General features: G+C 31.2%; 1 protein-coding gene across 7 annotated transcripts in view; it reads right to left on the bottom strand.

The window, feature by feature from the left end:
* Nucleotides 1–24,984, bottom strand: part of Nbea (neurobeachin) — a 702,149-nt gene that overhangs the window by 266,200 nt on the left and 410,965 nt on the right. The window lies entirely within an intron of this gene.

Here is a 24,984-nt window from a genome sequence, read left to right as displayed (position 1 = left end):
AACCATGCCACTGCCCCAATATTAGACTGCCTTGAAATTTCTTCTACATGATTAATTAGTCTGTCTCCCTTAATATCAGTCTGAGGCAGTCTCTGGGTATGTGCAAAATGCAGACAAACTTTCTGCTAAGTTATAACATATAATGTCTGGAGTCCAACAGCAAATGCAGTCTTTCCCAGCAGAAACCTCCAGAGCCTGGTCTTTACCAGCAGGATTTCTATCAGCATACTGGTCTTCTGAGCTCTGACTAGAAGTTCCCATCAAGTACAGTCTAAAGTATTGCAGCTCCATTTTTTCAGCCGACATCTCCAAACCTTTTCTAACTCTTCCCTTTCCCACAAGCCAGTTCCAGTTCCAAACGCTCCTAAACCACATGGTCAGGTACAGTCACAGCAACAGCTCCACTTCTCTGGTACCAAATTCTGTTTTACTTTTCTTTCATGGCTGAGACAAAATTCCAGACACCCAAAGTTAAAGGGGGAAACATTTATTTAGGTCACAATGTGTAGAGGTTTCAGTCCATAATTGGCTGGCTCCAAGGCAAGTTGACATGGCAGATAGGCATTACAGAGGAGAAACAGTTGATAGCAACAAAAGCAAGCAAGTGAAGGGTGACCACAGCTCTTTCTCTATCCCTTATATTTTATCCAGGCTACTTGGGGGTGGTAGCACTCATATCTTTAATCCTAGTGTCCTTGATCCTAGCACTGCACCATGAATCAATCTCAGCATCATACAGTCTAGATCCAGCCAACTTGGAAAAAGCCCCACCTATGACTGTAGGAGGCTTTAGGGGGACATCTAGAGACAAGCCATAACAGACCATTTGGCAACTAATCATTAGATTGCTCTTTGCTGGACCTCAACTTTTCATGTAACACCTCATGTATTTCCACCTTGTCACTCGTATGAGATTGTATGCGGGAAAAGATGGGGACATCTGTCCTAGGCTGTTTGCAACACACGTTGCTTAGAACAGTGTCTGTAAATAATAGGTAGACATTATTTAATAATTTGATGGTTTCCTCAATATGATTTCATGTAATAAAATTAGACTTAACTTTTAAAACTAAATTATGTTAGAGGTAAGATTTCAGGAGCCACAAAGTTACTAAATATTACAAATTTTGTTTTGTTTTGTTTTTTTTGGTATTAGGGATTGAACTCGGGACCTTATGTTTGTGAAGCAGGTGGTGGAACCACTGAGAATATTACAAATTTTAATAAAACCATTATATCTCATTTTGCATATCTACTAATACACACTACATGGGACTAAAACAGTTATCAAATAACTAATAGTGAAACTGAAGCCATGACTTTCTTAGTAGAAGGGAATAATTTGTTAGTAACATATTTAACCTAAATAAACTATAAGACAGTAAATTAAGCTCATGGTGACAATTTAGTCTACAGTGTAATCATCTGAATAACCAAAGGCAATATGGACTATTTGACTCTGATACTTGTAAGGCAGGCCAAAGAAAAGGATTTTCATCTTCCTAACATTTGTAAAACACATCTGCTGTTACACTAATTGAAACACTGCCCTTGTTAGTTTTACAATTAATTGTGTACTTATAAAAACTCACTTGGTTGAAGCTTTCAATTTTCTATCCAGAAAATTTTTTTCCTATAAATGTCAATCCTTAAAAAATACAAAATGATTATTAAAAGTAATTTTATCTCCCTGATTCACATTTACCACATCAATAGTATTATAACAATAAAGGGACAAGATAAAAAGCATTTGGTGTTAAATATCCATATAGCAATCTTTCCTTATAATATCTACTTCTCATTAATGTACACAAATATTTTTAAAACCGTATTTACAACAGAGGGATTGTAATTATTTAAAAGCTGAAATTTAAAAATGATACTTAAATTTGAATGGATTAATATTCAGGTATAAAATACTTTTATGAAGGACAGAATATCATGATTATATAATTTAAATGTAGTTAAATGTTCAAGATTTAAACCTCATTACTACAATTATAATTACATTAAATTTTGTATTAAAATATGACATTTGAAATTTTTATTGTTCACCTTCTAAAGTGGTTTTAAGCTATTTTCCCATTATATTATGTAGATGTTTCTTACATGCAGATGTTTCTCATCTATTATGCAGATTTTTTTAAATAAAATTTTCCTTGGTTTATTCTATCTCCATATTTAGTATCTAGATAGCTTATAAAAATTTAATAATTATAGGATATTTAAAAACCAAGATTTTCTACATATGTTAGATAACTTATAATTAAAGATGGATAGCTGTCACTCAGTAATCAATGTCACATTTTTCCTTTTAATAAAGGCAGTTTAAATGCGTGAAACAATGACATAAAATATGACTAGGAAACTAGCACATAATTCACAATTCACCAATCCATAGTTCGTTGATTTGACTTCCACAGAAGCTTTTTTGAATCTACATATAAATATGAGCATTAAATGGTGTATTTAGCTGATAATAAATGACTTCCTTCCCTAAAAGCGTATTTTTTCTAAAACCATAGGCATATCTTATTGATTAATGAGCCATTTAAAGTTGCCAGTAACCCATTGTAAAATAGCTAGACTTTTCTCATATATGTCTTAAGATAAAGATGGAAAATATTAACAAATGCTTTAGAATACTGTCACCCACAAAATTACTAAATCAACCGAGGGTTTTAGTGGCTCTGGAAAAGAATTTTCTGAACAAATGGAAACCTGCAGTTACATAAATTTGAATATTTTTGCACTCAACATTTCCTAAACTTTTTGACCAAGTAATAATTTACTTAAGAAATAATTATCAACAACCTTGGGATCATCCTTTGGAATATGTTTCCAGGGAGTGGCAATTCTTCATTTAAAAATACCATCTACTATGAGTCAAGAGCTAGTGAATATGTTAGCTTGCTCTTGCAACCTTCAACTTGCTTATGAGGGCAGAGAAACCTCCTATCTTGATCACTCTGTTTTCCCAGTGCTGAAAAAGGTGCTTATTAGTGCCAGTTCTGAGTAACTACTGTTTCACTAACTGCTAAAAGTTAATGTAAGAAAGATTAGTAAATTAAGACATTTAATAGTATGGAGAGGAGAACAAAATACAAATAACTGCAGCACAATGTGGTAATCAATGCTTGAAAAAAGTACTTTGAGGGTACATGTGCAGGAATTATGAATTCTGCTGGGACAATTAGAAAGAATGAGACTAGAAATGGGCCTTTAAATTAGAAAGAGGAACGTCCCACATGGAGAAGGAAAGCAGTGGTACTTACCTTATGATACAGCCATATTAAAAAAGAATAAGCCTAAAAAGCATCTAATTTTAACTAAGATGGTTTCTTTTTTTTTTTTTTTTCCCTTCCTAACATTGGCATATTTCCTAAATGAGTAAATAGGCAAGTGAGTTTTGGTTGAGATTGTGATTGCCTCAATCATCTCATACTTCGAAGCTCATTTAAACATTTGCAAACAGCATTCCAGGTGATAAATTCCACACTACAAATGGCACAACCATTAAAGGACAGACTAGTGTAGACTGAGGCATTAGGTGTAAGGAGGATTGAGTCAGATTATAAACAGTGGAGAGGCTCCAGGACTGCATGAACTGTTTTGATCATCTTTGATATTCTGAGTTTTAAGGCTTTTCTTGCCTCATTTTCTCTTTCAAGGTTGTGTTATAGTCCTCCAAAAAATATCTGGGAAAAAAAACCCCAAACAAGGCATTCTGTCTTCTTTTTTGTAACAAAAATTGAGCTACTGTTTTCTGAGAAACAAATCTGAGTTAAGCACTATGTTATATCCAGGCACCACATTACATTTCTTAAACATGTCATTTAATGCTTATAATAATTATATGTTCTAGGCAGTAATACTCAAATTCCATAGATAAGAAAAGTGAGGCTCATGAAACATACTAAACTCAGCCAGCATATTCAGTATTCATAAGTACACATGATTGTTTAATAAATGTTCTACAATAAACACTAGATCCTGAGGACGCAGTGTTTATCAAGACAAAAAAAAGTCTCTACTATTAGAATGTTTACATTCTCCTGTAGCCAGAGTATGCAAACAGGCAAAATATTTTTGGATAATGATAAATGTTAAAATTTGAAGACATCAATAGACACTGTCCAATCTGAAGAAAAAAAGTTTAAAAAAATAAATAACCTTTAGTCATCTGTAGTACAATATCAGAAAGTATCATATATCCTATTGGAATCTCAGAAAGATAAATAAATGTAACAAGGAAAAATTTTTTGAAAGAAATAATGGCTCCAGACTTTCCACATCTGGCATGATACAAATTCACAGATTTAAATTGAGTGATCACTTGAGATAACCATAAATTTAGAAATCCGCAGGCAGACACATCCCACTAAAATTGCTAAAAACCAAGGAAAAATAAATATTGAAAGGAACCAGACGAAAAGGGGACAGCACATAATATGAATTAACACAGAAACCAGAAAACAGTGGGACATTTTAAAAGTGCTGAATGAAAAATAATATAATACCATTCTAAGAATTCTATACCCAATGAAAATATCTTTCAAGAATGAAAACAAAAAATGATATTTTCAGACAAAGGAAAACTATGAGAGTTCACTGACAACAGACCTGCATATAAGAAAAGATAAAGGGAACTCAGGCTGAAAAAAATATCATGTGAATTCCTGAATATTTAGCAATGAACTTTTAACTGTAAAAACAGTAAAAGCCTGGGCAATATAGGTAAGTAGTTTCCCTCTCAATTTCTTTAATGTATATATAATGTTAAGGAAAAACTGACATGCTGTGTGGGATTCCACATGTATGCAGGTCTATGTATACATGTAAAAAATATAGTACAAGAGATTCTGGATAGGGGAAGTGGCAAATAATTGGATCTATAGGGTTGCAAGATTTCTATATCTTACATGAAGTGGTTCCTTATTCACACTATGTAAACTGAAAATTAAGTATGTATCAAATAATTCTTAGATGACCACTAATAATATATGAAATATAGCTAAAATAGATGAAATGAAATTCTAAAAAAATATTCAAACAATTCAAAAGAAAATAGAAAAGGTGAACAGAATATCAAATGAACCAAAAATTAATAGACATAGAAAACAGAATATTAAGACTGTAGAAACAGCCATATCAAAAATTAGATTAAATACCAATAGACTAAATTTTCCAGTTGGAATGCAGAGATTATAATTAATTAAAAAGTAATAACCAATTATAAGCTATGTATAAGAAATACACTAAAAATATAAATGTTCAAAATAAGGACATAAAAATAATTAGGATGTGTTATATCCATGTACTAACTCCTCATGATTAATGTAATCATTATGTGCAAGAAAATACTAATAATAATACAAATTATTATTTGTATTAGAATGGAACATTAAAAAATAAATGAATAAAAATATGTATAGGAAGTTAGAGTACTGTATTATTATCAGGCAAAGTATATTTAAAGTAAGGATATACCAGAAATACAGGTTACTTAATAAAAATCAAGGGGTCAAATCTTTAAGAAGACATAAGATTCACAAATATGTATTTAGCTAATATCAGAGACTGAAATTAAAGAAACAAAACTGACAGAATTAGAGGGAGAAAGAGGTCGTTCTGCAATCATATTAAATGATAACAACACTTCTCTTTCTATAGATAGAATGGGAAATAATTAGTAAAGAAACAGATAATCTGAACCACATCATCAACCACACTAACTTAATTTAAATTTATATAACAGTATAAGGCAGGATTGAGAGAATGCATATTATTTTCATGTGCACGTAGTATGTTTGCCAAGATATGCTATATATTTGGGATCATAAAATCATCTTCACATTTAAAAATGCTTGAAGTTATATTGACTATGTTCTCTGACTACAATGAAACTGAGGTATAAATTAATTAAGATCTGCAGGAGCACTCCAAATATTTGAAAATTAATGCATTTCTAAATAATACATGAGTGATAAAAGAAATAAAAATAGAAAATATTTCAACTCAGTGAAAAGTTGAGAGATGCAGTTAAGGCAGTGTGTAGATGAAGTTTAAAACTTTAAATTCTTACTTTTTTGGAAAAGATCTACAATCAAAGACTTAAGCTTGTAGCTCTAAAAATTAGAAAGAAAATTTAAAACAAACCTTATTTTAATTTAAAAAGTAAAAGCAAAGAAAGAAATCATAATATATCATCTGTCAGAAAATGTATTAATTTAGCTAATTTCAAGTCTAATAGAGGTTTGGAAATTACCCAAGAAGTTTATGTTCAGTGTTTGTGCATTTGTATGTGCTATGTGGAAGAGATAACAGGATCCAGAACCACTAAAACTAAGAAAATGTCCTTTTTTTTACAATGAATTTGGTTAATTTGGGCTTTTGCTCACATGGCAAAAAAAATGCATTTGTATTAATTTGTTGGTCATTTCTTGGTTATTTGATTTAGAAAATCTCTTAAAATCTCATATTCTAAACATTACAGTTTTACTATGACACTTAAACTTTCATCAATGGTCACATACATACTTTAAGCTCTAACGTAATACTGAAAGGAACAAGGGAGGGACTGAAGGAAGAAAGGCAGTACAAGGTGTGATAAATAGTATGGTGACTCTGTATGTTCCTTTTCTTTCCCCTCCCTCTCCACTCCCACCATCTCTTGGTCCCTTTTTCCCATTGGCAAAGGTTTTCTCTCCCTGTTTCCTATTATTTACATTTTGTTTTGCTTTTTATTTATATTTTAGGTTTCTCATATAGAATATCCATGTGATAATTAAGCTTGTGTGTTTAATTTATTTCACTTAATATTATGGTCTCCAGGTGCATCCATTATCCTACAAAGGGCTCAAATTTATCCTTCTTTATAGCTGAGCAGCACTCCAAGGTATGTTATGTATGTGTATCATCTCAAAGTGAAGTACTATAAACATGTATTAATAAAAATAGAAATTAAAAAGCTACAGAAGTATATGTGACAGAATCTATGCGGCTCAGAAGTCTATAATATTTCAAAAAATATTATGGCAAACTATGTTGACAGTTCAAATGAAAAATATTATTAAAGTAAATACACATTGCCAGTAATTCCTCTCAATATAGTCCCCCTTGCTCTGAACACATGTATCCCATCATTTTTGACACTTTGTGAAGCAGTTCTGGAAGTCCTCTTTTGTGAATGTCTTCAGTTACACTGTTGTGGCTGCTTTGATGTCCCGAGTCAATTCAAAAAGTTTACCTTTCATGGTCATTTTAACTTTGGGGAAGAGTCCAGAAGTCATGCAGTGTCAGATCCAGAGAATAGTGAGGATAAGGAGACAATATAATGATTTTTCTTTTTTCTAAGTCTGCCTCTCCTTTCAAAGGAACTCAGCAGCAGCATTTACCATATTTTTGATCACACTTCTTAAGACATTCATGAAAGAGGACTTCCAAAAATGCTTCAGAAAGTGGTAAGAATGGTGGGATACATGTTTTCAAAGTGAGGGAGAGTATTTTCTTGGGGATTAATGGCACTATGTCTCTTATTATAGTGATGATAATTACTTTTTTACTTAAACATTCACAGTATAATTGGAATACTCCTTGCATATTTCTTCTTTTGTCCTGAGGACACAACCCTTTTCTTCTCAAGTAAAAAAAAAATACATACAGTTCTGTTGCCATGAGGAGCTCTTTCAGATCTGTACAATATTCACCTGAAGCATGCCTTGTGTTGTGGAGATAGACCTATCCATCAATAACGGGGAGCCATAAGGAAAATAATTAGTTAAGGCATCTTCTGGATTAAATTCATCCCATCCTTGGTTATACAAATAGGTGTGCATAGGTTAAATAGTTTCTGCCTTTTTGGAATGAAAGAATGTGTTATTTCCCTGGATGTAGTACCTATGTATAGGTATGATTACATAAAATAGTTTGAATAGGAAGGTAAGCCTCAATGACCTTGATATGTTGCATATCATAATTGAATTCCTAGAAAAGGCTTCTGGTGTAGGTATAAATTTGTGGCAGCAAAAATGGTAGTTATACTGTTTAACAAATTGAGAAAATAAACCAATTAGAGGAGGGGCATAATTTGAGTCTAGGTTTGGTTTGTTTTATCAACAATAAACCTAATGGAAGGGAGGCAGCATGCAATGGTATGTATACCCTTTATACATTAGACAGGTATACTATACAAGATAAATATATGCTTATATATTTTTTCTTTAATATAGGAAAATTTTTTTTAGCTACTTCATAGCTGAAAATCAGAATTTTATTGGTACCTATTTACATATAAAAATTTCAAGTAATAAAAAAGATGTTTTAGAAGTATCTGAATTTTGGATAAATCTTTGAAAATGAATTGTAAAAGGACTTCTAAATAAAAACTATCTTAATATAATAATCAGAAAATTTTCTGAAATAAGTTAATGTTTCAAAAGATATTTTAGATCCCAACTTTTATAAGACAAAATCTTCCAAGGAAAAAGAATATCCAAGTATATTTATTTGAACTTTGACAATGAATGCTAAATTATTATTAACCATATTTTGTGACATATGAATATCCTAATTTTTCAAGTACTGCACTATAATTTGTTTTAGCTGGAATGAAAGTAAAACTTCATTGGGAACTTGGTAATTTGCACCTGAGTAGGCTACCAGAAGAATTCTCAAGTTTTTTTTAATATGCTATAATGTGTTTTGAGAAGAAGGTCGTACTACTGCTTCATGTTAACTGTTCAAGGTACTGAACATGGCTCAATAATCTACTGCGATTACTATCCTTCAACTTTAGGGTAGCTGGACAAATTATGTTGGTTAAATATAATCTGAAATCAATCACTCATAGTGGTAGGGATGGTCTAGTGAGGTTACAAAGTAGTTTCTCAGAAAGACTGTGGTTTATAATTTCTGAAAAGGACATGAAAAGTATCAGCTCTTTAGTTAACCAATATGGCCACAATAAGAAATACTTCCCAACCGTGATCTGGAAGGTCATCAATAATCACCATGTGTGGGGGCACTGTCCAGAGGTATGTAAGAGATGGATACACAGAGGTAAGGGATTTTTGAAGCCACAACCCTCAAACTTCTCAGCATGTATGATTAGAAAATAAAAAAGAGCCTACAGGGCCACAAGTCCAAATAGTGTCAAAGTGCATTGCCTTTGTCCTCCTCATACTTGGATTTATCACTTAATTGGTCTCAAGGTCAGTCATTTGACAGACCACCTTGACCTTCCCCTATCCTTTCCCTGTCTCCTACATGAGTTCCTGCACAGACAATCTTCTTTTTTCTTTTATCCTTGCTTCCTGGTTGTATCAATGAAAAACCCAGAGGCTTCAGTTCAGGGCTGTCCTTTGAGACTTTCTCATGGTGAGGGGTCTTGATTAATGCCCAGCCCCTCTGGGCCCTCTGGGGGTATGGATTTGACATTAACTCTGAGTAATTTTTGAGTAACCTTTCATCCTTTTGTGCCATGCCATAGTCGTGAACTGTGACAACTATGCATCCTATTTGCACCTGCCTTCCAAATGCTACTGACTGCTTAGCCTTTAATGTCTATGCCTCAAAACATCTCTAGTTTGGGTGTGATCACTATTCTTAACCTGAAATGATGTAGGGAAAAGAATGTGTTTCACCCATTGACCTCACTTTTGTGTTCCTCTTTTATCTCTCCAGGTCTCATGGTAGCTTTGATATGCTGTTTGTACTATTGAGTCCCTATCTCAAACTATATATATATTTTTTGGATGTTAGAAATTCAGGATGGCATAACTATTTCCTCTGTCCAAGTAGCATTTGAGTTACTATTCCATAATCAAATAAATTATATTTCTACAAAGAAATGTATAAATAATGACAATAAGTATGATAAAGGTAACAAATGATTACACAATTTTAGTGTAAGTCTGATTTTGCTACCAAATAATTTTCCTACAAGCACATGAAAAACATAATTTTTTTAGAGGTTTAAAAGAAATTAGAGCCGAGCATGGTGGCACATGCCTGTAATTGCAGTACTCGGGAAGCTGAGGTATGAGGATAGGTACAAGTTCGAGGCCAGCCTGGGCTACAAAATGAGTTCAAGGCCAGTTTGAACTAATAGTGAGACACTGCATCAAGAACCCCCCCCCCCAAAGGTACTAAAAAGAATTCAATACCTGTAATAACTCCTAGAAGTGGAACTTATTTCTTTACGATCTGACTGCTTAAATGAATGCAGTTTCTTTAATTTATTTTCCCATATTACTCAGTTGCCTTTTATTACAATCCTAACACAAACACAAATCTTTTTTGTGTTTCACTTGCATAAATGATGAAATCATAGTCTTATCAGTTGCCCTAAATTCCTAAATAAAATGAACAAAACTGCATTCAAATACAAATAATTTCATTTTTAAAAACTTGTAATTATTGATTTGTATTATAAAATCTAAGAGAAACAGGGTGCTCAAAATGCCTCTTAGCAAGCAGGCTGCTAGTTTTCTTATATCACTGTTATATACACACTCTAACTTACTTTAGACCATATTCCTATTAATGAAAGCAACATCATACTTGATATTACTTACATTTGATATCTTAAGGAAAAACTACATGTTTTATATATATATTATATATATATCTATAAGTGTTAATTTGATAAATTTAGTGGAGAATAGAATAAGAAATAACTTCTTAATGACCTAGCTTGACAATGACTGACAGTATTCAACTAATACATACACATTTCTTTATTTTACTTTTCTACATATTTTAAGTGTAGTTCTTCCAAGAATCACGGGACAAACAGAAATCATCCTTTTGAATCCACATTTCTATACTTTTTATTTATCTATAACACTCCATGGCTCTATAATTAGAATTCTTATTTATTTACATATGCCCATGTAAATGGTTAATACATATACACATTTCCACATTAATACCATTTTAAAGCAAAAGCTTAGCATTAAATTAATATCCACCTAAATAACAAAGCAGGGTAAACTTGAGGAATATATAATTAGTTTGTGCCTTTTCTACCATCCTCATTATTTACATTCTTTCTGAATTTTGCCTCTCTTCAGTAGGTTGCTTCCTTTAAATTCATGGTACCAGGCACATAACTACAATTTTAAATTTCCCTAATATGTACAATATGTAACTAGTAATGAAAAAAAGGGTAGGCCTTACTCTGACACTGACTTATTATCTCTAGAAACTTCAACTTCAGGTTAAACCTTCTTCTGACACAAACTAAGTGATTTGATGTAAGTTTCAAGGAATGGATACATGACTACTATTCAATTAGCATTTTTGTGTAGCAATAATTTTAACAAAATAGCAATATATATACACTGGTAATATGAAATATAAAAAGTAGTGATAATGTGATTTCAGATTCTTCAAAGAAATACAGAACCTAAGATTTAAAAATTGGTACTTTACTACTTTGATAAAAATTTCTTAAAGGCTCATTATGCTCCATACCTATTTATGCAATGTAGCTATTAAGTGATTTCTTTTTCAATAAGTTTATATTTTCCAAAACAGTACTATCACCCCCAAGCCCAGTATCACACTTCACAAAAAACTAATTTCTGAAGATGAGCTGTCTACCGACTGTTGGCACCTCTGACAGACAGCATTTAGTGCCTCAGTTCCTTTTCTCTGCAGACATCAATTCTCTTAATTGTTTTCTCTGGTATTTTAGCAAACAGTGCAATTTCACTAGTTGCAAGTCTGGAAAAAAAAAAGGAAAACCTACTATATTGAATTTAATTTCTCTCAGAATTTTGTGTTTTCCATTTTCTTGTGTCCAATTCAAACTGGATTAAAGTCTCAAAAGAAAAAAAAGTCTTAAGGTCCATATTTTTGCCTTTGAGAAATTAGAAAAGATCCAAAATGCATCTAGTCAGAGTATAAACGGCATTGATTTGTATATAAAATATACCAACACCAACTAAGTCTTAAATCTGCCAATGTCCTGGATCTTTATTTCATTGGGATTGTTTTGATGCAACTAGAAGAACATATACACATGAATTAGAAGTGATAAATCAACTCAGTCATTGTATGTGGCAATAAGTTTAAAAGTCAAAGTTTAATTTAGTATAAAAAGTATCTTAGAAAAATATTGTATACATATATATTTCAAAACGATGACTACATATCAGAACATTGAGTTCTATTTATTTTTGTGTATATACACATAAATATATACACATATATACATGTACCCTACAAAAGATATAAAACATATGAATGACTAGAGGACAGGATAAGTATCAGAAAACATCGCACCCTTAGGCACAACTACTAAAAGGAACAAACTAAGACAGAATAAAATTAGTATACTCAGCCAGAAGTTGAACCATTTATGAAAAGGACCATTTTATCCTGGCTCTCTTCTTTTGCAGAAACCAATAAACTGCAATTATATTCCTTTTAAATGGTTCCATTACCAGGATCTATAACAACAGGCTAATCTCTTGATAATTATAATAAATGCTTGTAATCAAAGTAGGAACCATTTAAATAGGAAGAAAATCTGTTTTCCATCAGACTCATTGTAGCTCTGTGACCTTTGAAACATTCAGTTACAATATAGTTTACCATTCAGTCTTGTTCAAATAAATATTTAAAGAAAATACTAGATCAATGATAATTTGGATTGAGGTATTTTAGCTTTTTTTAGTTTTACAATATTAAATTGTGTTAACAATGAGAATAAAAGGACATCTTTGCTAAGTGTACAAATTTCTAGAACATAAATGATAAATGATTTGATTAGAGATGTAATATTTACTTATAGGATCAAAAGCAATAGTTATTTTAGAAAACCATACTCTGTAATGATGAGCTATTCACATGGCTTAGGAAGTATTATTTTCCTAGAAGACAGCACATCTCAACACAGAAGTTAAGTCTGTATTTACTTGAATAAACAATGTTTTCAGAGATCATATAAGTAATTGAAGGGTGATAATATTACGGGAAATGACTATGTATGATTAGAATGGCTTTCATCTGCATTTTGTTAGACCAAGATTCATTTCACTTTTTAGCTGTGAACAGCATGAAGCCAGCTGTGGCATGAGTGGGAACAAATTGTGAACCAGGGCTACATTAAAGGAGGAATTGTTTAAAAAAAAGTAGCACTTTTTAATAAGTTTTAGCAAAAAAATCTACTCTTTATAACTGTTTAGAGAAATACACATAAGAGTTTCTGAAAATTGTCAAAAAAGTGGTAGATCTCATTTGTGCTCAGTAGTGGGAATAAACAGAATTATGAGGAGAAAATAAATAAAGGGAAGGAAAATATAAAATATAGTGCCTTTGAGGCAGAAGAAACTACACTTTACTTGGTAATCTCGGATGTGCTATGAGGAAATGTATGACAGTGCACTGAAAAGCAAGATTTCCTTTGCGAAACCTTTCAAATTTATTTAACTAAGCACAATCATTGAAAATGACCTTTATCAAAACCCTTCACAGCGGTCTTAAAATGATCTAAAATGACTGCTAGATATTCTTTAAATAACATTACTTAACTCAAAGTCATTACCCAGGGGGCAATATTAAAATACTGGCAAGTAAATACAGATCTATTTTCAGCAAAATGTAACATAAGCTTAATGAAAAATTGTTAACACATTAAATATTATAGTCAAAAAGCTAAACAAAATAGAAATTATCTTAGTTTTTTTAGAATTGGTAGGGATGACATGTTTTTCACATTCAAGCCATCTTATTTGCCTATTAATGAAGGTAACTATCACAGAAAACGAACTAAAAATCAGAAATGTTTAATACTTAAAATTATACAAAAATTGTTATGATCAGAGAAGGCTTTCCAAGATATGTTTTAACTGAATAAATTGAATTTTTATATTTGTCAAATGAAGTAGGTTTCATAAAACAGATAGATTTATACAAATGACTCCTCCTAGTGCTGAAATAATTGTATAAAATTTTGACTATCTTTTCTCTCTTAATTACATGCAATGTACGATAAAAGCTTACCTAGTAGATGGGAGTTGGGCAGTTAGATAAAAGCATAGATCAAATAATTGAGAGGTAATTAAAAAGATGTGTATGTGTGGATCCTAAAATTTTAAAAAATTCCATCATTTAATAATGCATTTCTGTCTCAGCAAAAACTGGGCATACTCTCAGGGGGAAAAGATTTCCCTCTATTAAGAGGATGATTAGTTCAGTAAATCATGGCTTTCAGATAAAGATGATTACTGTATCTCCTTGCTAGGAAAAGGAAAAGGGATAGGGGAAGGTTCATTTCACCACAAAGTAATTATGCTGAGCTAGAGCATTACCATTTATCATGGCTGAAAGATGACACTCACTGTTAGCCAAGGGAAACTGCTACTCAAATTCTCCCACCTAGATCAATACAGCATGCATTTTCTTTCCTTCCTTTTTTTTTTCCCTAGCAAAAAGTAATTATGCAACAGAAACTTCACAATCAATACCTTCTCAGGATAACTTAACATCAGCCATACAGACATGAAGGTATGATACTGTCTGTCAGCTGTCACAGAACTCTGGCCTATTAAATTCAAATTAAGCTTGTTATTCCTTGTTAATCGAATTGTTTTTGTTGTTATTTCAAATGTTCAACGCTGGTTTCTGGTAAATAAGAAAGTATTTTTAGCTCTTGTTTTGTTTTTTGGGGAAAGAAAACATACTAAGTTACTACTGACCACGTAATAACACAGGAGTTATAATTAATTAGTCCATTAGCATTTTTCAAGGAAATAAAGAGAAACGACAAAGAGAAAAAGAAAAAAATCAATCTACAAGAAAAAACAATCAATATCCTTACTCAAGAAAATCTAAAATTCTTCTAGAAGCATATGTCCTAATCTTCTGGTGAGTCTCTGACCTTCTTTGAACTTCCAAGATTCATGAGTAGAACATCCACAATTTTGTAATGTGCATTTGAATTATTTTCAAGATAATTGTTCCAGCTAGGGAGTTGGAATACGTATGATTTTATATATATATATATTTTATATGAATGATGAAAACATATTAAAATTTGAAAATCTATCCAAATGGCAATTTGACAACTGCTTTCTGTGAGATAGAGCTTAGTCTTATAAACCAATCTAATATATCAGAAAAGGTTAAAGGGCACGGAAAAATCACTACTTCAGTGAAAAAAATTTTGACATCCAATTTTCAAGTTGATTTATCAGTGGAAAGCTAAAATTGATAGGTTGCCATTACTGGGGAATAGCTTGTCTAAAAAAGCTGTTAAAAATCCTCTTGTTTTGATTTAGCCACATTAATCAATACAGACCTATATTGTTTCAAATTTTAAAACATTGATCTTGTGCTGCAAGCTTAGTAAAGTGACATTTATCAACAATCATAAAAACTCAATGTATTTTCAAACACAATTTTAGAAATCAAAATGATTTAATAAAATTCAACTTTGTCTTGATAATTACTGTTATAAAATAAGTATTTAATCTGGTTCACCAAGAAATTGAGTTTTATTTTTTGATATATATTTTGGAAAATAATGATTAATTTTAATTTTGTCTCTTCTCAAGTTTTAACTAACCAAGTATTATCTGATAGGAATCTCAGTTACTTGGCTCTAGTATTAATTCTTCCAAATATTCAGAACAAAACAAATTATAATTTTAGACTAAGTGAACTATTATTAAATATATAAAATAATCTTATTTGTTAAATAATGGCTGAAATAAAGCATCTGAAGAATTCTAGACTGTGTAGTAGAAATATTTGGGAGGCAGAAAATATGTTTTTTAATTTAAAAATGCAAGGATTAAAATAGGAATTGATAAAATAGGAATTTTGACAAAATAGGAATTTTGCTGAAGTCTTAAATCACATTCTGGAAGATTCAAAGTAGAACAGTAAAAATCAGTATGTTTTTAGCAAAGTGTGTTGAGTTGTGAGTGTTGTAAGTGTTAATAAGAAACTAGAGGTAATGAAGAAAATGCTAATAGGGAATAATTTTGTCTTAAAAAAATTTCCAAATATATTTATCATATATTTTATAACTATATTTCTATTGCATATTCATAAACATATTTTCTATTATAATCATAAAATATATTTTAATTAAAAATCCAGCCTATAATGATATGAAATACTACCACATGTACTGTGAATTTTTTTAGAAAATCATATAAAATATAAGACATTAGAACAGATGGGGGTTTAACATAAATCAAACATATTAAGCGGTATTTCTTAAGGACAACTTTTCACATATCTATTATGGTTATTAAAAGAGGCTTTACTGTATTAGGTACATAACTAAGATCAAACATTTCCATGTAAAATAAAATAATAATTTTTAACCAATAAATAAGTTATTCCTATTTGTATTTTAGTAAAAAATTTAATTTTTAAGTGTTAAATACGGAAGCATATGATTTGTATTCTTTTGTCAAGAAGTCAAATGGCTGAACTAAAGAAAAATAAGATAAAAATTAATTGCAAAATTGTAAATCTGAAACAAAAATTTACTTCTATAATAATGAAAAAGTACTCTGTACACAACAGAAACACAAACTCAAATGAACTCTAATTTCCAAAGTTTAAATCAGTAAACCTGAATTATTACAGAATTTGTTAAAATTTTTAATGTAGCAAAGATGCAAAAAAGGTTTATCTAAAGAACAAATGGGGGAAAATATAATACAATGAATGTAGGTTTCAAACAAAGGACATTGGTGCCAGCAATGGTAGAAGCACACTTTTGACACATAAATGTATTATGAAAATGTGGGCAAATTTTCCCCACTGAACTGTGTACGGGATCCTCAAATGAGTTCATAATTAGTAATGGGAATGGTGTAATACTATATTCTTATCTCTCCAAAAAAAAGCCCATTTTCAAAATACATGATACAAATAAGTAATTAAAATGTATTATACAAGGTGTATATACTTATGGAATGTATTTAAAATACTCTGATTTTTTTTAAAAGCTAAGAGAGCTTTGAACAAAAATGGGCAATAACCTGCTGAGTGAACAAATTATTCTCCCTTTGATTACGTATCAGGAACTTTTGGAGATTTATTACTCTTATATACCTAAAAGGTACTACTTAATGGCTCAGCTGTAATTTCTTGCTTAGTATTTTTGGAAAGGTAGGGCAAATAGTGTTAGCTGTATAAATTTAGAATAAGTAAATACTCTTTACAATGGTTCACTAATAGAGTAATAATATAACATTAGCATTTTACAATTAATATTTATAATGTTCAGTTTTTTTCTGGCTAATTTTTGATCGTTTCTTTGATATTTCAGTTAGTGGTTTCCACAGGATGTGTGGACTGGCCTTCTTATTAGACTTTCTTTTCTTTCCAACTTATCTTGATTAGTTCCAAAATTCACTTGAGTCTCCACAGTGGATTTACATTTCTAGGTTGGAATCTTATATGGCTAGCCAATCATATGTCGATACCAGCCAATGATATGCCAATACCTTTCTGCCTGGCTTCTCCATCATACTCCAGAGAGAAAAAAGCTACTCATTTAACTTAAATGTTTAAGAATATGTTTAAACTTATATAAACAAATTTGAATTTTCTATTAAAATTATTTTACTTATCTGCCTTAAAAATATGCACAGAAACTTTATCAATGGTATTTTTTTTTATCAAGGTCAATTTTTATGAATAATTTTAGTCATTTCTCATTTTCCCAACTTTTACATGTTTATTCTATTTTTCTATGTCTTTCTCAGCAATATGGCTATGTAAAATTTACTGATTTACGATTGTTTTCCTTGGGTTAGAAGTATGCTTGCATTAGAACCATTGTACCTCTTGAGTATGGTTTAACCTCACTCACATTGTTTCTTTTCTCTCTATTTTCTTGCCCCACACCTTGACAACAATTACTCTGAAGATGTGGAGTCTGACAACTCTCAACTAGATGCAAGTTCTTTATGTGTACATTAAGGAACAATTCCTATTCCATCTCCTCATTCTTCTGTAGTTTAAGTACTGATATCATATGCAGTTTATATACTGATTAGGCATAGCTTGCTCCTGGATGATATCATTTTATCTAATGATTTTACTCAATATATTTTCTTCTATTTTCAATTCTGATTGCTCTTTGGAATTCTATGAAGTCATCTAACCTTTTTGTTTAAGGCCACTTAATTCACTGATTTAGGGAATCATTTGGATGGGCAATTTTGATGCTTTATTTACTCCTTCTAAATTCCATGTCTCAATTTCTCTTCCATGAGTTCTCTTATAATACTAATTTCCCTGATGTGTAACGTACTGGTATATATAATGAATACTGGCATAGATGATAAATATACCAGGAAGATGTCTAGATTGTTATATTAATATATTTAAAGAATGAGGGCAAAGAAATTGTATTATGAATGAGTACCTGCTGGTCCACAGGTTATAAAAAGGTAGATGGTATGAGAAAATCATGTGCTGCGGTGGCACTACTAATACCAGAATAGTTATTCATTTGTTCCTAGTAAAACTTCAAATTTGGAACATAACTCATAAAAGTATAAACTAGGGGCTAACCTGAAATAAAGTTTCATTTGTTACTAAAGTTAACTATTTTCATTTTTAGTTCAACTTAGCTTATGAATTTTTAGTTTCTTATAAAACAGACATTATTATGAAAGTGAATAATATAATTAACAGCAATCCTAAAAATATAAACCTATTACAAAGTTCTGATTTTAGAACAAGTGAATGAAAAAACAATAATGTCTTACTTTCAAGACTATGTAGGGCTGGCAGTAACAATTCATGTTTTTCATTTATTTATTTATTCTCTTTACAATTATCTGTTAATAATTTTTATATGCAATTAATGTTTTCTGAAACACATTACTTACAACCCAAAAGGTATATACTACAGAAAAAAATCTATAAGGCTGTTTATACACTGATAACTTGTTTCTCCTTTTATCTTTGTTATTCTTTAGACTATAAAGGTTAATCTTTGTCATACTTCAATATATGTTAGGTAAAATATGATTACATTATTTGGTCTGAATATTAAGATAATAAAGAGAGTATAATAAAAAACAAAATCATAAAGGCATTTTTCTCATTCCCAATGAAAGCTGTGGTGACTGGCCACTTGTTTAAGAATGCACAAAGGTAACAGGAAAAACAAGTTACTATGTGAGTCTATATGATTCAGGTATCATGACTACTTTAGAAAAACTGTGTAATTATGTCATCAGCATGTCAGCACTAAGTGATAAATATCCTGGCTAGTATCCTATATAAAATGTTTCCTCTCACATTCATCACCCAGAGGTTCTATATTGCTTGTTTCCTTTTCTCCAGTGCCCTATGATTCCCTTTTAACATTCAATATTATATGACATGAATGACTATTATATATGTTATAGCTACAGAATAATCATTTCTTTCCACTCACCAATTTAATTTTACAACTGAGAAATATAATTGTCCACAGAATATATTTTTTAAAAGAAACAAATTATTTTTATGAATATAAAGTAACATCAGTATAATAATTAGTCACATGAATTAGTTTGGTGGGGTTGAGAACATGTTATTAAGAATCAAGAAGATTATACTCTTTTCATTATGAAGACCTAGCTCTGATTTAGTGTCACCAAAGGGAGGTCATGACCTCTCAAGATACACTGCCTTATCTGTAAAATTGAGTTGCCTGCAGAACCAAGTCTAATCTTTAACTGGACATCCAAGATCCTTCTTTATTGAATTTGAACTCTACCTTGCAGCCTTATCTTTAACTACTGCTATTCTAATATACTTTATTTTAGATAGTTTAATGTTTCCAAATAACCCTGCTGTTTCAACCCTATGCTTTTCTCTGGGACTGGAAATACGAATATTCATTTGTTTTTTTAATAAAAAATAACATGATAGTTAATGCCTCAAATATTAAATATTACTTTACATTAATATTATCATTACATAATAATTGGTATGTTTCTACAAATTAGACTACACCTCCTTGGGGCTGAGATTGATTCTTATATATCTTTGCATTCTATACAGTGTATAGTACAGTGGCTTGCTGTAAGCATTATAGAATTGTTGCTTAATCTGCACTGTTGTAGATGAAAGGTAGAAATATCCTCCAAATGATATATTAATTTAAATATTAATTAGATAATAAAAACAACCACATATGTGCCAAAGACATTGCTAGAGAGTAGACAATTAAACTCTTGAGAAGTTTACAGTCTGAAAAATCATTATCCAGTTTACACTTTGGGAGCTTAATCTTGTAACACCAATCAATGGAATAACCATGTTAATAGAAAAATCACATAACAATTATGATAAATGAAGAAAAGGCATACAAAAAATTCTATTGCCTATTCAAGAGAAAAATTATTTTAACAAAATAGAAAAGGAAAGAAAACTTCTGAGGTTTGATAATGAATATCTATATAAAAATAAATATAAAACGAAAAGCCCTATGACAACATAACTATGGCAAAGTATTTAAAACTTTTCCTTTTCTTTAGGAAGAAGACAAAGTCCAGTATTACACTCTTATTCAATACTGTACTAGAGATCTTAGTACAGTAAAGTAGAAAAATAGGGAAGGGTAGGGGAAAGGAAAGAAGGGAATGAAATTAATATGAGAAAATGAAGAACTAGAAACAAAGTCCTTGTAAATAGGGAGGGATGGAGAGGTTGAAGGGAGGGCAGAGGAATGGGGAAAAAATAAGAACCAAGGGAGATTATGCAAAGGTGCAAATTTCCAATGATGAATGTCATTATATTGTATACACAAAATGTACCAATAAAATTTTAAAAAAGAAAAAGAAAAGGTATACAAATTGAAAAAGAAGTAAAACTGGCAGCATTTGTAGATATGATTGTGCTCACAAAACCTAGTAAAATATACAAACTATTAAAACCAATAAGTGAACCTGGCAACTTTATTAGGTAAAGGACTAAACAGATATTCTACCTCAAACTCTGTTATCACTCTCAAACTCTGTTAAATTTAAAATGATACAACTTCAAAAAAACATCAAACACTTAGCAATACATTTTATGAAAGATATGCAATTTTTAAAACTGAAAAGTACAAGTTAATAAACTACGAGCTAATAAAATAGTATATATCAAATAGTTATTTACATATCAATTTACAAAGATGTTAATTCTAACTTGTTTTATACATTCAATGCAATTCCAATCAAACTTCCTACACTTAACTTGTATTTCACAGAAATTAGCAGGTGGGTTCAAAAATTAAGGTGAAAATGCCCAGACCGAGAATAACCAAATTAATTTTTTAGAACCACAAAGATGTCGGGTTTATCCTACCAAGTATCAAAACGTATGCATAGACCTATACTAATTAAGATAAAGTAGTACAAAAATAGGCAAACTTATCAACAGAAATGAACAGGAAGTCCAGAAAGTCCAAAGACAAATCCAGAGATTAACAACTTGTTATAGCAGGAAAATGAACATTCTCTTCAATAAACAGTGCTGTGTTTATTTAGTACTGATGCAGAGACATTAATCCTAACTTATCCTTTAGGCCCTAAAAATTCCAGATAGGCTTCAAATCAAAATGTGAAAGTCAGCTGGGTGTGGTGGCACATCCCTGTAATCCCAGCACTTGGGAGGCTGAGGCAGGAGGACTGCCACGAGTTTGAGGCCAGCCTGCATTACATAGTAAGTTCAGGGCCAGCCTGAACTACAAAGGGATACCCTGCTTAAAAAAAAAAAAAAAAAAAAAAAGCAAAAGTCAAAGCAATAAAGCTTTGTGAAGAAAACCTAGAAGAATATCTTTGTGACGTTAGAGTGGGGAAGAATGCTTTAAACAAGAAACAAAAATTACTAACCATAAAAGGAAAAAAGGATATAGAAAAGAAGCCAAGAAATAAGAAAATAAAAGAAAACCTATGGAACAGTGGAGGAAGACATTTGAGATGCATACATCTAACACAGCCTCAGATCTAAATATAGAATAAATTTTTAAAAATCAGTAAGAATAAATGACAATCCAAAAAATGAACAAGACTTATACAAACATTTTACAGAAGAGGATAGACACATGACCTTTACTGGTCATTATAAAAAGTACTCAACTTCAGGAGACGCCAGGAAAATGCACTACAATGAAACACATTATACCATCACCTGAATGGTTATAATGAAAAAAGACAGACAATTACAAGTATGAGAGAAGATGTACAACAATTAACAGTGTGGAAAACTATTAAGCAGCAAAGCTGAATATACCTCTACACTATGACTCAGAGTAACATCACAAATTTAAATTGGACATACAAAAAAAAGAATTCATATTATGTGATTCCATTTATATGAAAGTATGCAAAATATATATATGCTTTTAGAATTCAGGATAATGGTTTCAATAGCTAAATATATGCTATTAGAATTTAGGAAAATAGTTTCAAAGGTTGCTTTCAAGTACAAATTCTTGTACTTGGTTACCTTGGCAAAGGGATGGGATTATAAAGGTCTTCTACGTTATTGGTAATGGTCTATTTATCTAAGGTGGTCATTATGTAGGTATTTTAAGTTTTATGTATGTCATACTTTTTTTAAAAATACTAATGACTGTCACTCTATATAATCTATGGTCCATTTCATTGCATTTTTCAAACTCAGGTCCACCAATTTAATAATTTCATAAAACAAAATTTACCCAAGACCCCAAAACTGACTTTTCTTGCATTTTTTTACCAATACATGAAGGAAATTACAAGGGCAATTGTGGCTAGCATATTACATGATATTGTTTAAGTGTATCAGAAAAATCTCCAAAGTAAGTATTGAATGACCAATAGGTAGTTCCTGAGATTTGACTACAGACAGTCAATTCTATGAGTTAGAAATGTTTCTCTTCTAAACAAATAGACTTATATGCATGTGAGGGAGAGATATGTTTTAAGAGTTTTGTTCTTTGGGGGTCGAATAAGCCATACGTTCAAGGAAATTTCTGGAATCAGGGATCTCTGAAATGTGAGACAGATAAAGCAAAAATAGATTTAACTTATTTTCCTAGATTAGTTCCTAACTGCATACATACACATGCATGCACATTTATCATGTTAAATTCCTTTTTTGGTCCAACACAATATGATCTGATGGTTATATTTCATTTTCTTCTAACCCTAAAGCTATTTTGCATAATAGTTAATCAGAAAAAGTACTGATAGAGTTCTATTTTTTCTTAATTAGAGAAGATCTTTTAAAGAACAGGGCAAGAAATAAGAAATTTCAATGAAAAGATACAAATCAGTGTTTTTATTTCAGAAATGGGGAGAGTTTATATACATGCTTGTATATGAGTGGTTTATTTGTTGTCATCAGACAAATAAAGTCAGGGATAACAGAGGTCACAGAGACAGGACTATAATGGCAGAATCAAAATTTATGGTAACGTTACTGTGAAAGGAAACTTCTAATGGTTTCTAAGGTGGTATGATATTTTAAAGCACTGGTCCAAGAAAGCACTTTAAAATCACTCAGAAGGGTAAATATCTGGGATGGATAGGTACAGATCATTGGGATCTAAACTTACTGAATGGCAAAAAAAGCAAATTTTAACTGAGTTATAGAGTAAGACATAGCATTTTTCTGCCTTCATGGTAGTTCCGATGTAAAAATTTAGAACTCTTAATATTTGGAGGAAATTAATCTTAAAAACTATAGTGAATAGAATTAGTGCTATAGAAGGAAGGGATGTTCTATCTAACCCTAATCCTCAGTGACACCTGCTTCTTAGTTGTAGCCTGAGCAGTTTTTTCTAAATTAACTCATCAGCCCTTCACTGATAGAGGATTGATTTCTGTCACATGCCTGTCTGCAATTCCTGGTCAGTGCCTGAATTAGCCTCTTTCTCTGCCTAGTATTTCACACCTTCACTGTGCTGTTCTTTGCTGCTCATTAATTTAAGCACATTATTCCTTTTGATAAACATTGACAATTCTGCCACCATAGTAGCTCACTTTCACAGTTGGTAGGGATGTCTATCTCTTCATTTGCCCTTGGTCAAAATGCAAAAAGCAATCAACTTGTTACAAAAAACAAAACAAACAAACAAAAAAACCTCGGAAGTACAAACTTATCCTTTATTAGTTCTTTCTCTACTTCTTAGTTCTTTAAGGAGACATGAAAACAAAGAGCATCTAATTTTCATAGCCCTTCCATTACCACAAAATTTATCCATTTACCAGGATGGAAGTAGGCCTGAAAATTTCTTACTGGATTTGGCCTGTCAGTATATGAACTCCCCAGCCTTCTCCGAAGGTACCACAGGGTTCACCCTGATCAGACTTGGAAGAGCTTTTCTGTAGAATCTTTCTATTAAAACATGTATTCACAACTTCACAATTCCTGTTCCAGTACTCTGTTACTTGAAATCTACCTATCCTTCAACAGTCTAATAATCCAGAAGGGAGAGATATCCTATTTTTACTCTCTTCAGTCTCACTGTAAGATTTTAGCCTCCTGGAGACTATTTCATAGCTTTTGGGAAATTCTCAATTGTGATAAGTGATAAATGAATAAGGAGAGAAATGAACTAAAATACACATGATACCAAAGTATTTTATTATACTGCTAAAATTTTGGCACTTGCAAACCCAAATTTTATAAATAACAGTAGCACTATTATTTACATTTTAATTACATTTTAAGTGACAGAAGTTTTAAATAAGGAAAAAAGAAAAAACTGAATGGCTTATAAAAACATTTAGACCCTAAACCACAATAGTGCAATTAAATTTAAATTTAAAATGAAAGAAACAACATTTTTAAAATGTGATGAAGGCTTTCATTTTAGAACAATTGGGACATTCAAGAATAGCAGCTATATCAGTGAACAAATTCCAAGTCAGCAACTTTATAATGCTGAAGAGGTCTGTACTTTATAACAGTATTCTTAATGGAAAAGTTAATGTAGCATTGGATAAAAGTGAGGTGCTCAGTTGCTGCAGT

The sequence above is a fragment of the Heterocephalus glaber genome, unplaced genomic scaffold (assembly GCF_053883595.1).
Source record: "Heterocephalus glaber isolate CG9 unplaced genomic scaffold, H.glaber_assembly_v1.0 deba00001720, whole genome shotgun sequence".
NCBI lineage: Eukaryota > Metazoa > Chordata > Mammalia > Rodentia > Bathyergidae > Heterocephalus > Heterocephalus glaber.
This window is presented reverse-complemented; position numbering and strand designations above follow the sequence as displayed.